Source organism: Gorilla gorilla, chromosome 10 (genome assembly GCF_029281585.2).
Source record: "Gorilla gorilla gorilla isolate KB3781 chromosome 10, NHGRI_mGorGor1-v2.1_pri, whole genome shotgun sequence".
NCBI lineage: Eukaryota > Metazoa > Chordata > Mammalia > Primates > Hominidae > Gorilla > Gorilla gorilla.
Window position 1 is genome coordinate 78,423,720 of NC_073234.2, and position 14,058 is coordinate 78,437,777.

The following is a 14,058-nucleotide window of genomic DNA, read 5'->3' on the forward strand; positions in this document are numbered from 1 at the left end:
AATGTAAAAGTCATGTATTAATTAGCTATTGCTGTATAACAAATGATCCTACACTTTAGTAGCTTTCTTTTTTTAATATAATGTCAACTTTAGATTCAGGGGTACATGTGCAGGTTTATTACATGGGTATATTTCACAATGCTGAGGCTTTGGGTGTGAATGATCTCATCACCCAGGTAGTGGGCATAGTACCCAATTGGTTGTTTTTCAGCCCTTGTTCCCCTCCCCCTCTCCCCACTCTAGTGGCCCCCAGTGTCCATTGTTGCCATCTTTATGTCCATATGTCCCTAATGTTTAGCTCCCACTTATAAGTGAGAACATGCTGTATTTGGTTTTCTCTCTTCCATCTTCACTTAGGATGATGGCCTCCAGCTACATTCATATTACTGCAAAGGACATGATTTTATTCTTTTTTATGTCTTTTAGAAAGTTTAAATAGTAGTAAATATTTATTATCTCACACAATTCCTAAGGTTTCAGAATTTGGAAGGGGCTTACTGGTGGTTCTAGCTCAGGGTCTCCCATGAGGATGCAGTTGTAATATTGACTGTGGGGGAAGTTATTTGGAGATTTGACTGCAGCTGGAGGTTCTCCTTCTAGGATGGTTCATTCACGTGGTTCTTGTCAGAGGGCTTCAGTTCCTTGCTATTTGGACAGGTCCATGGGGCTGCTTGAGTATTCTCACAAAATGTACATGGTTTTCTCTGAAAAACTGATCCAAGAAAAAGAGGCCAATGATATAACGTACTTTACAATCCAGCCTCAGAAGGCACACATTATCATTTCTTCAATATCCAATTATTTACACAGGTAAGGGCCATTCAATGTGCAAGGAAATTACATATCAAGTTCCAGGGGTCTGGGATCATTGAAGACCATATTAGAAACTGGCTACCCCAGGTCATAACAGGAATATGGGTTTTACTATGAGAAAAGTGGGGAGTCATTACAAGGTTTTACATAGAACAGTGATACAATCTTACTTTTATTTTAAAAGAATTACTCTGGCTGCTCTTTTTGTTTTGTTTTTGGAGCATAATTTTATCGCTTGTATTTATTTTTAAGCCGTAGAATTTGACTATGTCAAAGAAACTGAAGCATGGGAATTATACAGTTCACTGCTTAGAAAGGTGTTGAACCAATACTATCATTATCCCACACAGATAAAGAAGAAAAAACCAGGAGGATAATCCTGCTTTCCAAGGTAGTGGAAAATGGTCATTTCTAACATTTGGGTTGGGTTTTCCATAATGGCTACTCCTACTGAAATTAATTATAACAACTTATGGAGCATTTACTGAGTTTGTAGGTACTAGATTGAAAAGAAAAAAAAGATCCCTGTCCTTAAATATATATATAATATTTACTCTTCCATATATAAAATATATATATTATATAAAATATATAAAATATATATTTTATTATATATAAAATATATATTTTATTATATATAATATATATTATTTATATATATTATATATTATATATTACATATTATATCTAAATATATATTATATATTACATTATATCTAAATATATATTATATGTTACATATTATATCTAAATATATATTATATGTTACATATTATATCTAAATATATATTATATGTTACATATTATATCTAAATATATATTATATGTTACATATTATATCTAAATATATATTATATGTTACATATTATATCTAAATATATATTATATGTTACATATTATATCTAAATATATATTATATGTTACATATTATATCTAAATATATATTATATGTTACATATTATATCTAAATATATATTATATGTTACATATTATATCTAAATATATATTATATGTTACATATTATATCTAAATATATATTATATGTTACATATTATATCTAAATATATATTATATGTTACATATTATATATAATATATATAGTATATGTTACATATTATATATAATATATATATTATATGTTACATATTATATATAATATATATATTATATATATTATATATATTATATATAATATATATTATATATATTATATATAATATATATTATATATTATATATAATATATATATTATATATATTATATATAATATATAATATATATTATATATAATATATATAATATATATAATATATATTAAATATAATATATATAATATATATTAAATATAATATATATTATATATATTAAATATAATATATATAATATATATTAAATATAATATATATAATATATATTAAATATAATATATATAATATATATTAAATATAATATATATAATATATATTAAATATAATATATAATATATATTAAATATAATATATATAATATATATTAAATATAATATATATAATATATATTAAATATAATATATAAATATTATATATATTAAATATAATATATATAAATATTATATATATTATATATGGCTGGGGTCAGTGGCTCATACCTGTAATACCAACACTTTGGGAGGTTGAGGCAGGAGGATCACTTGAAGCCAGGAGTTCGAGACCAGTCTGGGCAACATGGTGAAACGCCGTCTCTACCAAAAATACAAAAAATTAGCCAGGTGTTGTGGTGCACACCTGTAGTCCCGGCTACTTGGAAAGCTGAGGTGGGAGGACTGCTTGAGCCTGGGAGGTTCAGGCTGCAGTGAGCTGAGACTGTGCCACTGCACTCCAGCCTGGGCTACAGAGTGAGACTCTGTCTCAAACAAAAACAAAACCCATAAAATTATAATGTATAACATAACTGTGTAACCAATATGCAAAATTAAACAAAGAAATGAAAACACAAGAAAGTGTTTAGTGATACGGTAAGTACAATCGAGGGAGGCAGCTGGAGGTGAGCGGCTGCATTGGGTTCAAAGTGTTCAATGGTATGGAATGAAGCTCTCAGCAGCCCTCGCTAGACCCAGACTCCTCCTTGCCATAGTCTTCTCTTGGGGCACTGCATCCTGGGTCCACATTTCTCCAGCTACTAGGGTCCTGGATGCTATTTGGGGGGGGGGGCTAGAGTTTAGGAAACAGGGCAGTAGCATGAGACATATTAGAAAGCCAACTAATCGAGGTAAATGATGACAGTAATCTGGTGGTAGCAGTAGAAAGAAGAGGTTAGATCATGGATATTTTTGAAGGTTGAGAACAGAATTTCATTTTATGTGGGGTCTGAAAGACTGAAAAGAATCAAACACAAAATTTTGATGAAGCATCTGGAAAGATGGAGTTGCCATCAGCTGAGAAGGGAAAGCAGTTAGTAAAGCACTTAGGTGGGGCAGGAAGAAGGCGAGTCGAGGAGTTCAGTCTTAGAAAACTGAGTGTGATGTGTCTGATAGATGTTTGACCAGAGTAGTCTAGAATTTGAGACAGAGGTTTTTTCCATAGCACTATAAATACATGTATATATAATATTTCAAGCCATGAGACTGAATAAGATCACCAAGAGAGTGACAGTGGAACAAAAAGAAAGGAGTTCCAAGGGCTGAGCCATGGGGCTCCCCATGAAAAGAGGAAGGAGAAGAGAAAGAACCAAAATGGAAACCCAGAAAGAGCTTTCAGTAAAGTAGGAAGAAATCCAAGAAAGTGTGGTGCCTGGAATAGGAGTGAAGAAAATAAGAAAGATGGGTGATTCAAATGCCATTGATAGGCTAAGATTAAAGCAGAGATTTGATCATGATGCATGGTGATCCAGGTGAGCTTCAGGGAAGCAGATTTGCTGGAGCAATGTGGGCAAAGGCCTGATTGAAGTGGGTTAGAGAGAGAATATGGAGGAACAAATTGGAGATCTGACTATGGATAACTTTTTCAAGCAGTTTGCTGCAAATAGAAGCAACAAAATGGGGCAGCAAGCTGGTGGGAAAAGATAGATCAAGAGAAAGTTTTTTACTTTGAGAGAAGTAACATCATTTTTGTGTGATGATACAGTGGAGAAGATGGATAATATAATATAGAAAGGGAGAATTTCTCAAGCAATCCAGTGAGAGAAGATGAGTTCTAGCACACAGCAGAGGGGTTGACTTGAGATAGGGACATGGATTGTCCACCCATTACCATGACCTCCTACTCAGCAGGAGGTCAAAGTGTGCAGGGGCAGGTGCAGCAGATGGATTGAAGTGGTGATGATAATCTCTGTAGATTCTCCTGTGAATGTTCCAATTTTCTTATTGGGATTTGAAAAGAGAAAAGTATTTTAAATCCTTATCAAGGGCGTGGGAGAATGAATTTTTAAAAACATCTAGTATGATTGCCTTGCAGAATTAAGGGCCCACTTCTAATTTAAAGTCTGTGTGGCTGTGAGTTTTTCTCCAGACAGTTTTAGCTTCAGGGTTGCAGACATAGAGTAGGCAGAGAGTTGGATTTAACCAGGATTGTGGATCTGCCAAGTGAGTGAGACAATGAGGCAGGAGCATGGGAATGGAGGGTGTTTTCAAGGGAGTGACTACAATGATTAACCATAAAATTTAATCTGGAAGAATGTGAGGTCAATAAAAAGAAGGTAAAATCAAAAGATCAGAGGTCCTATTAGGGTCAAGGGACTGTTGAGGCCCTAATACTAGAGAGAGTGGACTGAAAAGGTAAGACACAGCGGTCAGAGAGTAGAATGTTTGAAATATCGGTTACGAAGGGGTCCGGGATATGACCACAAAATAGTACCTAATAAGGTGAAAGACAAGATCTTTGGAAGAGGGATAGTTAAGGAACTGAAGGCCAAAGTGTAGAAAGATCATATGTACATCCATTGAAATCTACAATAATTAAGGCGGGGATATTAGTAGAGAGACTGAACTTGAGTCTTCTATCACCAAGAAATCAAAGGAAAGATCCCAGGAATCCATAACTGACAGCAATGATGAGGGGAAGGGTTGACATCATGTGATAGCCTAAGATTCGTGGTTGGTTGTTTTTAGGAAGGAGGTAGAGAGAAAGGTCTGAAAGCAGCAATGAGGACACAGGACAACATCTACCCCACCTTCAGGTCTTTGGTATAGAGCTGGGAGGAAAAGCAGCCACCATTAGAGAGGCTGTTGGGAAAATGTGACCTTGGGGAGGAGTCGACTTCTCCTTAGAGCAAAAAGGTGAAAGAGGATGAGGCTGTGGGGGATTTTGCCTTCAACAGACTCTGAATTCAGAGAGCACAGTGGATGAGTTTTAGGACTTGGGGAGGAGTGAACTAAATAAGGCAGTGGTTTTTCACTGGGACCACAAACATCAACATCACTTGGGAACATGTTAGAAAAAATTCACATCCTCAGGCCTGACTTCATGCCTACAGAATGAGAAACGAATTCTGGCCCAGCAACCTGTTTTTTTAACAAACCCTTCAGGTGATTCAGATAAACACTAAAGCCTGAGAACCACTGAGCTAGGGACAGATGCTCTTGGGACTTAAAGGATAGGAGAGGAGGGTGACCTGGGAGGTTTTGTAGTAGCTGACATAATCATGGAGAGAGGACATATGAGATTATTCCTGGATTCCAGGCAGATAGTTGGGACCAGTCCATGAGTGTTGGGGAAAGGAAGAGAATAGGGAAGAATAGGTTTCTGGGAGTCTGTCTTCACCCTTGAAGGCCTAGAGGGTCATAGATACAGAATTTCCTCCCGTCTTTTCTTAAAGGGTTTCTATTTGTGCATATTCTCACCATACTGAGCTTACCCGCTCCAGTATCTCTCTCTTCCTTCTTTCCATTTTTCTTGATCAATGATTTTGTTGTTGTTATAAGTAACAGAAAGCCATTGTAAGCAGCTTCAACGAATAAAGGAGATGTATGCTATGGGCATAAAGACCCTGAGGTAGAAAGCCCAGTGGTACCCATGTGTGCATGTGTGCATGTGTGTGCATGTGTGTGCATGTGTTCATGTGTGTGCGTGTGTGTGTGAGAGAGAGGGAAGGAGAGAGACTACATGGCTTCCACTACATACTCTTTTTTCTCTCTGGGCATCCTTATGCTGTGCTTTCCTATGCTCATGCTTGACTGATAACACTCTCATGAGCTATTGAACGTTCCTGCATCTGAGTTGCAGATTGCCAGGACAGCCTGGGTTAGGTAAGTACCTGATCAGCTATGGCTTGAGATGTGGTGTCAAAAAATGCAGACACGGCTGCCAGGGGCCACAGTGTGAGCAGGGTTAGGAGGGGTCATTTGCCAAAGGAGTGTGGCAGGCTGGGCAGCCACTCGAAACATGCTTACAACTGACACTTTGGTCTAAATTAAGGAGTTAACATAATTTAGGTGGATAAATACCTGGTAACTTTTTTTTCAAATGGTAAGTGGAATAGCACTTCGGCTAAGCATTGCTTTTCTAATAGTTTTAAACACTGATTTAATAATTTGGGAGAGAAAAGTTCCTTTTTGTAAGATAAAAGGTACCATTTATCTGAAATTGTAACATACATATTTAATAGACTAAAGTATTTTCTCTCATTGACTTAAATAAGCTAGGCCTATCATTCTGGGTACTTATAAGGCTGGTGTGTGTGCACGCATGCACAGGTATATATTTTACGTTGTTATATGTGTGCTCACCAACTTTATCTGCATGTCATAGAACTTCTGCAAGGTAGATTAGAGTGTATTTCATACTTCCAGCATCATCACACAGACACCTTTCCCAAGGAAATCCTCCAAAAATGAATTTTAATTAAGTAAGCCTTTCTTCTTCTCAGGCTCCCAAAATATTTAATTCAATCAAATTTTCTGAATTTCAGAAACACTTTTTATTCTTTTACCAATTATTTCTGAGTATATTTTACAAAAATTCCTTTACAAATATTTCTGAGACAAAAGAAAGGCATGGAGGCCCAGTATGGCTGAAGACAAATGATAAAGCAGACTCAAAACATGATATGAAAACTAAGCTTAGAAGAGAATCTCTATATGATCAATTGCCTACATCTATGTTTAAGATCTTTTTTCCTTCCTTGTCTCTCCCTCTCTGTGTTCTCACTGGGTCTGTCCAAATGCCATACTCCTTTTTTTTTCCCCCCTGATTCACTTTCATTACTTGTGATGATATTTTCTCTTTTATGTGTCTGGAAAATATTTGAACAGCATTTGTAATGTGAGGCATGCTCATGTTTTTCCGGGTGAAACGTCCGAGACAACAGTCCAATATGTTTATGCAGAACAGATATTGGATGTTCCACCGATTTTTAAAAATACAAATGTACTGCCCTCATTTTTTATCTTAACTTATCCTTTTCATGAGATATTTGAAGAAAATAAAAACAGAAATAAAAGCTTCAAAACAACAGTCCAGTCGTGTGGTGGATTTTTTTTTTCAAATTGATTGTGTGTCATTGCCTCGATGAGGCCAGAGTGAAGTGCATAGGTGTTTCTGATATTTTCATAATGTTCTGGATTTGGATAACATTTCTTTTTCCTGTTTATTGGGAAAATACTTGGACTCAGGTTATTTAAGTTATTTTTTGTGATAATATTACTAAAGGGGGTAAAATGCCATGGGGAATTTCTTAATTCATGGTCATTTTCATTTTCAGTATATTTCCATTTTATTTGTTGTTCTCTCATAGAGGCACAGTGAGGTGGAGAATTTATTCTGATTTGCAAAGACCTGAATTTTCCTATTATTTATGCAAATAGATGAGGTTGAGGGCAAGCCCTTTGGATCAATCATGCTTTACAAACACAAACTTTGAGAAACTAATGCTAAAACAAAGGCTTGCTATTTGAAAGTTTTAAGTGACTGTATTTCTTGGTAACCCTCTCTTCACACACCTACACACAAACTAACACAGTGAGTTTCCTTTCAGACTTTGCCATCATTATAGTTACATCACTTGTATTGTCTGTCCATTCTGGACATGGCAGATCTGATACCACATGAAGTCAAAATCAATTAAGGCTTATTGTGCTGTCAGTTGATATTTTCTTTATGCAAGACTTCTTTAAAACCACGAAGCCAGGAATGAATGTTGAATTAAATGTGTATATTTTGCATAATCACACTATTTGCCACTAACATAAGCTCTTCATACAGAAAGAATTCACAAGATGTAAGTCTCCCATGCATTGAAGTGTATCTATAGGAAGAGGGACAAATTTGCAAACAAGAGGAGAGAAAGAGAAAGAGAGAAAGAATAGGTATCAAGTTTTGAGTGTAAATATTTTACAGTAATGCTTTAAATAGGATAAAGATATTATAAATCCAGGTAGTATCATTGTAGCAGAAAAACAAAAACAAAAATGAAGAGCAGAAATAGGCAAGATAGACAGAAACCCAGTGGATAGAAGGATTTCATTCCCTCAGAGGCTTAGAGAGAGGGGTAAGGGAGAAGTAGACATAAAGAAGTAGGAAAGGGAGGATGTGAAAAAGAGAGGGAGCCTCCATTTCATGAATGGGAGGGTGGGGTTCTTCCCTGCCCTTCCAGATCTTCAGGAAATTGAGAAAAGAAAGGAAACCAGATGGCCCTTTCCCTCACCCTCCACATCCATCATCAAATCCCATCAGATCCATTGGAGAATACTGTTCATGCCTGCCTCCTTTGCCCCACTTGTGCCCACAATGCCAGTCCTCCCTGGCACAGGGTAGCTCTCCACCAACTCATCACCTCCACCCTGGATTCCTGCAGGCACCTCCCAGCTAGGCTGTCGGGTCCTACCACCCCAGTCTGTTCTGCACCTAGAAGCACCACTCATTTTCCAAAAACAACATCTAATCTTGCCATCTCCATCTTTTGTCTTCAAAGTAATATTCACATTCCTTATTCTAGCTTAGAAAACTCTTTCCATTTTTTCCATGCCCACCTCTCCAGCCTCCCTCTTCTGTTGGAGTGAGGGGAGGCAGGAGAGTTATATCTTTATCCATAGTGCTGATACTAGTTGCATCTCCTGGATCACACCACACTCTCCTCAAATTTCTGTACCTACCTACTCACTGCTCCTACAGCCCAGCATAGTCTCCCTGACTTCCCCTCCACCTTCTACCCCTACGTGTCACTTAGTTCAGACAACTCCCTGAAGTCCTAGTCCCCAGATGCACTTTAACTTGTCAGAGGAAGAAGAGGATCCATTGAAGAACTTCTTATGGGCAGAATAAAAATGGAAGTATGTTGAAGTCCACCCCTACATGTAGACATTCTCCTTGTCTGGCTCACTCTTTTCCTCTTTTGGATCAATTACATTTACAGAAGAAGGCATTTGAGTAGACCTCAACCCATGGGGGGATAAGCATCCAGGTGGCTTTCTGCCATTGCCCCCACCAGACACCAGCCAGTTGCCCAGGGTTCAGTCAGCATTTCCTGATGACTTGGAGCAGTTTACCCCATGGAGCATCTCAGGGACCAAGAGCACAGACCTCCACCCTCAGCCTGACAATCTGTCTCCGTGTTGAAAAACAGTTCAAGGTAGCACTTGAGACCAAACGTGTCATTTTTCTTGTCAAAATGAAAGCTGTAAATTTTAAACCTAATGCTTAATGTATCCAGATATTGAACACAGGGACTTTTATCCTCAGCTTAATGGTCTGTCTAAAAACATCAAAAAAGATTACTTAAAAACTCTGAGCCTCAGAGGTCCTATAAAATTACATGAAGCACCACCGCCCCCCACCACCATCTCCTCCAAGTTTTAAAAAATGTATTGAAAAACACTTGTGCAATAGATGAACTCCTTTTTTCTTAGCCTCAGATGTTAAGACTATGTACTTGATTGCTGGGGGCTGGTTAAGAAAAGCAATAGGATAAGATGAAATTTTATTAGATTACAATCTAAAATATTAATAGCATTCATGCTCCTGGGAAAGGATGGCTAACTTTATCCAGCATATTCTTGAACAAGAAAACGTAAACGTATGGCTTTCTCTCTCTAATGTCATGCAACAATAAAAAAGAGCAGCATTTTTTAATTTTTTTAAAAATATCAGATATTCGTAGAGACCTGATTGGAATGGAAAAACTGAAGAAGGCACATGAAAGAAGTAGAGAGATAGATGCAATTATTTTCTCCAATAAAAGGAGACTCGAATTAAGAGGTAAAGGGGAATTGCAAGATTTTAGGGATGAGGAAGTTATAACACTGGACCCTAGGAGTCTTGTCAAAAACTCAATCACAAGTACACACTAATCTGAGACCTTAAAAATCCACCCATAGCCAGAGTATCCATGGTCAGTTACGTGGCACAGTTTGCTTCCCAAGTCTTACTGCCATCACTGCAAAAAATTTTTGTTGGCACAAACAGAAATCCTCATTTCCTCTGGGCTATAAAAAAAAGTGGTGTTTAGTTTTGTTGTTTAGTTTTGCTTACAAACATTATTTTTCTATCCAGAGAAAATTGTGAACCAGGAAGTTTAGAGGATCAAGAGTCCTTTCAGCTGTGATATGAAATCTGACTTGATTCTGTACACTGGTGCCTATTCTAGAGAACAGAGTTGCTAATTAGGGGGACACGATGTTTGGGAAAATGACAAGCTTCCAAGTGCCTCCTGAATTCAAAATTTCCAACATCTTTAAAGCACTATAGATTCACAGATGGTAATAGTATCATTTGCTTTACTCGCCTTAAGAGTGCTCTCTGATGTATCTGTTTCTGACATAAAAACAACTCTATTATAGGTCCCACATTTAAGAGTCTTAATTTAATGCCCTAACATTTTGGTGCATGTCTGGCTTACCTGCAGCAGCCTCATTAAGAATGACTCCCGGGCGAACGCAGCATCTAACGGGTTAATGAGGCTGGGCAGCCTCAGCCTGCTAGCAGCTGCTTAAGCAGCAGGCTGGGGAAAGCTCTGTTGATTTTCATTCTTCACTGCTGAGTGATGAAGGGCAACCTATATGCGAGAAATCTAGTCAGGCCACAACCTGTACTCACATACAAAAAAAAAAAAAATGTATTTCATTTCATGCCCCAGGTCAACAATTCCTCCATGATCTCTGATATAAGGGTAAGGTCAATGCATTTACAGTATATATGGGGCTAAAATCAGGAGATTTGGGAGTTTAGCCACTATTTTGATTATCCTCTGCTGTGGAAAATCAGGACTCTAGGAGCTGATCTAGAATCCAAATAGGTCTTTGAGCAGTGATGTATATCCCAATTAATGCTATTGACAACTTCAGCAATGATATTTCTTAGCTGATTATTTTGGATCTCTGAACTCATTTTGGGATACAGATTCCCAAATTCTATTCCTAACTAAATACAGTGCTCTACTGCCTAACAAAAATATATTCAAAGATGAAGACATTTTAATGTTTCATATTGAATAAATTGAAGTATAAATTTGATATTTTAATTAAATAAATTGAAATGAGTCCTTCAAATAGTGTTCCTTTGTTCATTTGATACACCTGAAACATCTCCTTTGGTTTGGCTTCACTGGGTAAAAGAATCTCCTGGAGAGCTTGTTAAAACACAGATCCCTGGCCAGGTGCAGTGGCTCACACCTGTAATCCCAGCATTTGGGAGGCTGAGGCAGGACGATCACTTGAGCCCAGGAGAGGCTTCAGCAACACAGAGAGACCCCATCTCTACAAATAAAAAATTAGCCAGGCATGGTGGCGCATGCCTGTGGTCCCAGCTACTTAGGAGGCTGAGGTAGGAGGATCACTTGAGCCTGGGAAGTTGAGGCTGCAGTGAGCTATGATCGTGCCACTGCACTTCAGCCTAGGTGACAGAGAGAGACCCTGTCTCAAAAAACAAAACACAGATTCCTGAGATCCACCTCCAGAGTTTCTTATTTAGTGAGTTTGGGTGTGGTCTGAGTGCTTACATTTCTAAAGAGCTCCCAGCCCATACCTGCTACAAGTCCACAGACCACACTTTGAGAAGCACTGTTCTAGGCTCCCACTTTCTTAATGTTCTTCTTGCAATGTGTCCTTTGCTGGGTTTTCCTTTTCCTCATGACATCTGACTTGGCATGCACTAAGGCTCCACACCTGTTCTCCCTTTCCTCCCAAGTTATCTCACTCAGTCCCATGACACTATGTGATATCGCTAAACTGATAAAACCTGATTTTGTCCCTAAATTCATGATTGTATATTTACAGTCATCCCTCCCTTGCCTGCAGACAATACCTTCCAAGACCCCCAGTGGAAACCTGAAACCAGTGCTGAACCCTGCATATACTACATTTTTTCCTATATGTACAATGAAGTTTAATTTATAAATTAGGCACAATAAGAGATTAATGACAATAATTAATAAAATAGAACAATTACAACAATATACTGTAAGAGAAGTTATGTGAATATGGTCTCTCTGTCTCTCAAAATATCTTATTGTACTGTGCTGTGGATAACTGGAACCACAAAAAGTAAAACCGTGGATAATGGAGGACTACTGTACTTGCCCCTCAATATCTCCTGATTCTTCCTTAAACTCCCAAAACTGATCCTCTCCAGTGTTCCCCAACTCAGCAAATAGCACGAGCACTTAGGAAGTTGCTCAGGCCAAATCCTTAGTCATCCTTAACTCCTCCCTTCTTCTCATCCCCTCCAACCCATCAGCAAGTCTTGTTGGCTCTCCTTCAAAATATAGCCAGAATCTGGCCGTTGTCTCCGTAGCTACACTGGCAAAGCCACCATTATCTCTTGCCTGGATTATTGTAATCATTTCCCAGATGAGCTCCTGATTAGTTCCCTTATCTCCCACCTCACTACCTTTACAGAGTAAACAGCAGTTCTTTAAGGTGTAAGTCAGTTCTCTTCACTTGTCTCCGTTAAGCCCTCTCCAGATAACTTAGAACAAACAGCTGGAGTTCTTACGCTATCTCATAAAGGTCTACGTCATCTGACCACGTTCCCTCGTACTTTTCCCACCTCATATGGCAGAAGTTTCCCCTCACTCACACGCTTTAACCACACTCACCTCTCTGTTCTTCTTTTCACACACCAAGCCTGTCCCTGCCACAGGGCTTTACACGTGCTGTTTCCTCTGCCTGAAATCCTCCTTCCCTGGTTAGCTACAGGGGCCAGCTTAATCCCTTTTTCCAGATTTCTGCTCAGATGCCTACACCAAAGGTGCTTCTCTCTAAATGAGCACACAACCCTAATCTGTATGCTTTTTCAGAGAAAGCCCCTTATGGTAGACATCTGAGAACCCCATTCTCTAACCCTCTTGACCTGTTTCACCTTTGTTGCCTCAGCACATCTCACCCCGATGACTTATTTTATATGTATTTGTTCATTGTCTGCCTCCCTTCACCAGAATGCATGCTCCAGGGAATGAAGAAACTTTTTTTCTCTCCACTTCTATATTCCCATTGCAAGAAATAGTACCCGGCCTGTTGCAGGAGCTTGATATATATTCAGTGACTAAATAAATAAACTGATTGAAAAATGAACATTTTACTTCGTCAAAAGAATTATTTTTTTTCCTCTCTAGATTTGATCAGTTATTTTATTTAGCCTTAGTCACTTTTAGATGCAACATTTTTACAATATTTACTTCAAGGGAATTATATGGATAATTTGCATGAGTAAAAATTATCCAAAATACTAGTCACACAAGTTTTCAACAAAATTCCAAAAGACTATTTTACTCCATCCCCATTTCACCACACCCAATTTTTGCTTGAGCCGATGGTCCCCAGAAGCATTAGCCTGAGAAACAGTCTTTTCGAGTTACCCTCGGCACAGAAAAAGCTGCTGAGTCTATGGATCAAATTGATTGGCCACAGGTGGTCACAATGTTGGACAAAGAATGTAAATTTTTAAACACTGGTAACTGCATAGAGTAATACTGCCTGTTTGAAATGCCACTGCAGCTGATTAATGCAGCTCAAGAGTTCTCACTGTTGATAAACAGAAGAGATGGTGAAAGTCTGAGAGTTAGGTAAAGGAAAGTATTAAAATAGCTTTCGAAAAATACACTGCAATACACAGCTACCATTCATCCCTTGCAGTGAAAAACTGTATCAGGGCTCAAAATGACTCCTCTCACTAACTTTCCACCCCACTCCATTTAGTTTAACTGGATTTAGGTTTAAATGCTTTATACTCTGAATTCGACTGTCTTTGAGCTTTTTAAAGAGTAATGACATTGATAGTCGAACCTATGGACCATGTTGCATGTTTTCTCATGTTATTTGTTGGACTGAAGCTTGCAATG

General features: G+C 37.8%; 1 long non-coding RNA gene across 1 annotated transcript; it reads right to left on the minus strand.

Annotated features, from left to right (window-relative positions):
- Window positions 1-253: 253 nt before the first annotated feature.
- Window positions 254-12,667, minus strand: LOC134756570 (uncharacterized). Its single transcript, XR_010129358.1, has 3 exons — window positions 12,609-12,667; window positions 10,621-10,776; window positions 254-712 (listed from the first exon to the last, which is right to left on the minus strand). It is a non-coding gene; the product is annotated as an uncharacterized lncRNA (long non-coding RNA).
- Between the last annotated feature and the right edge of the window lie 1,391 nt (window positions 12,668-14,058).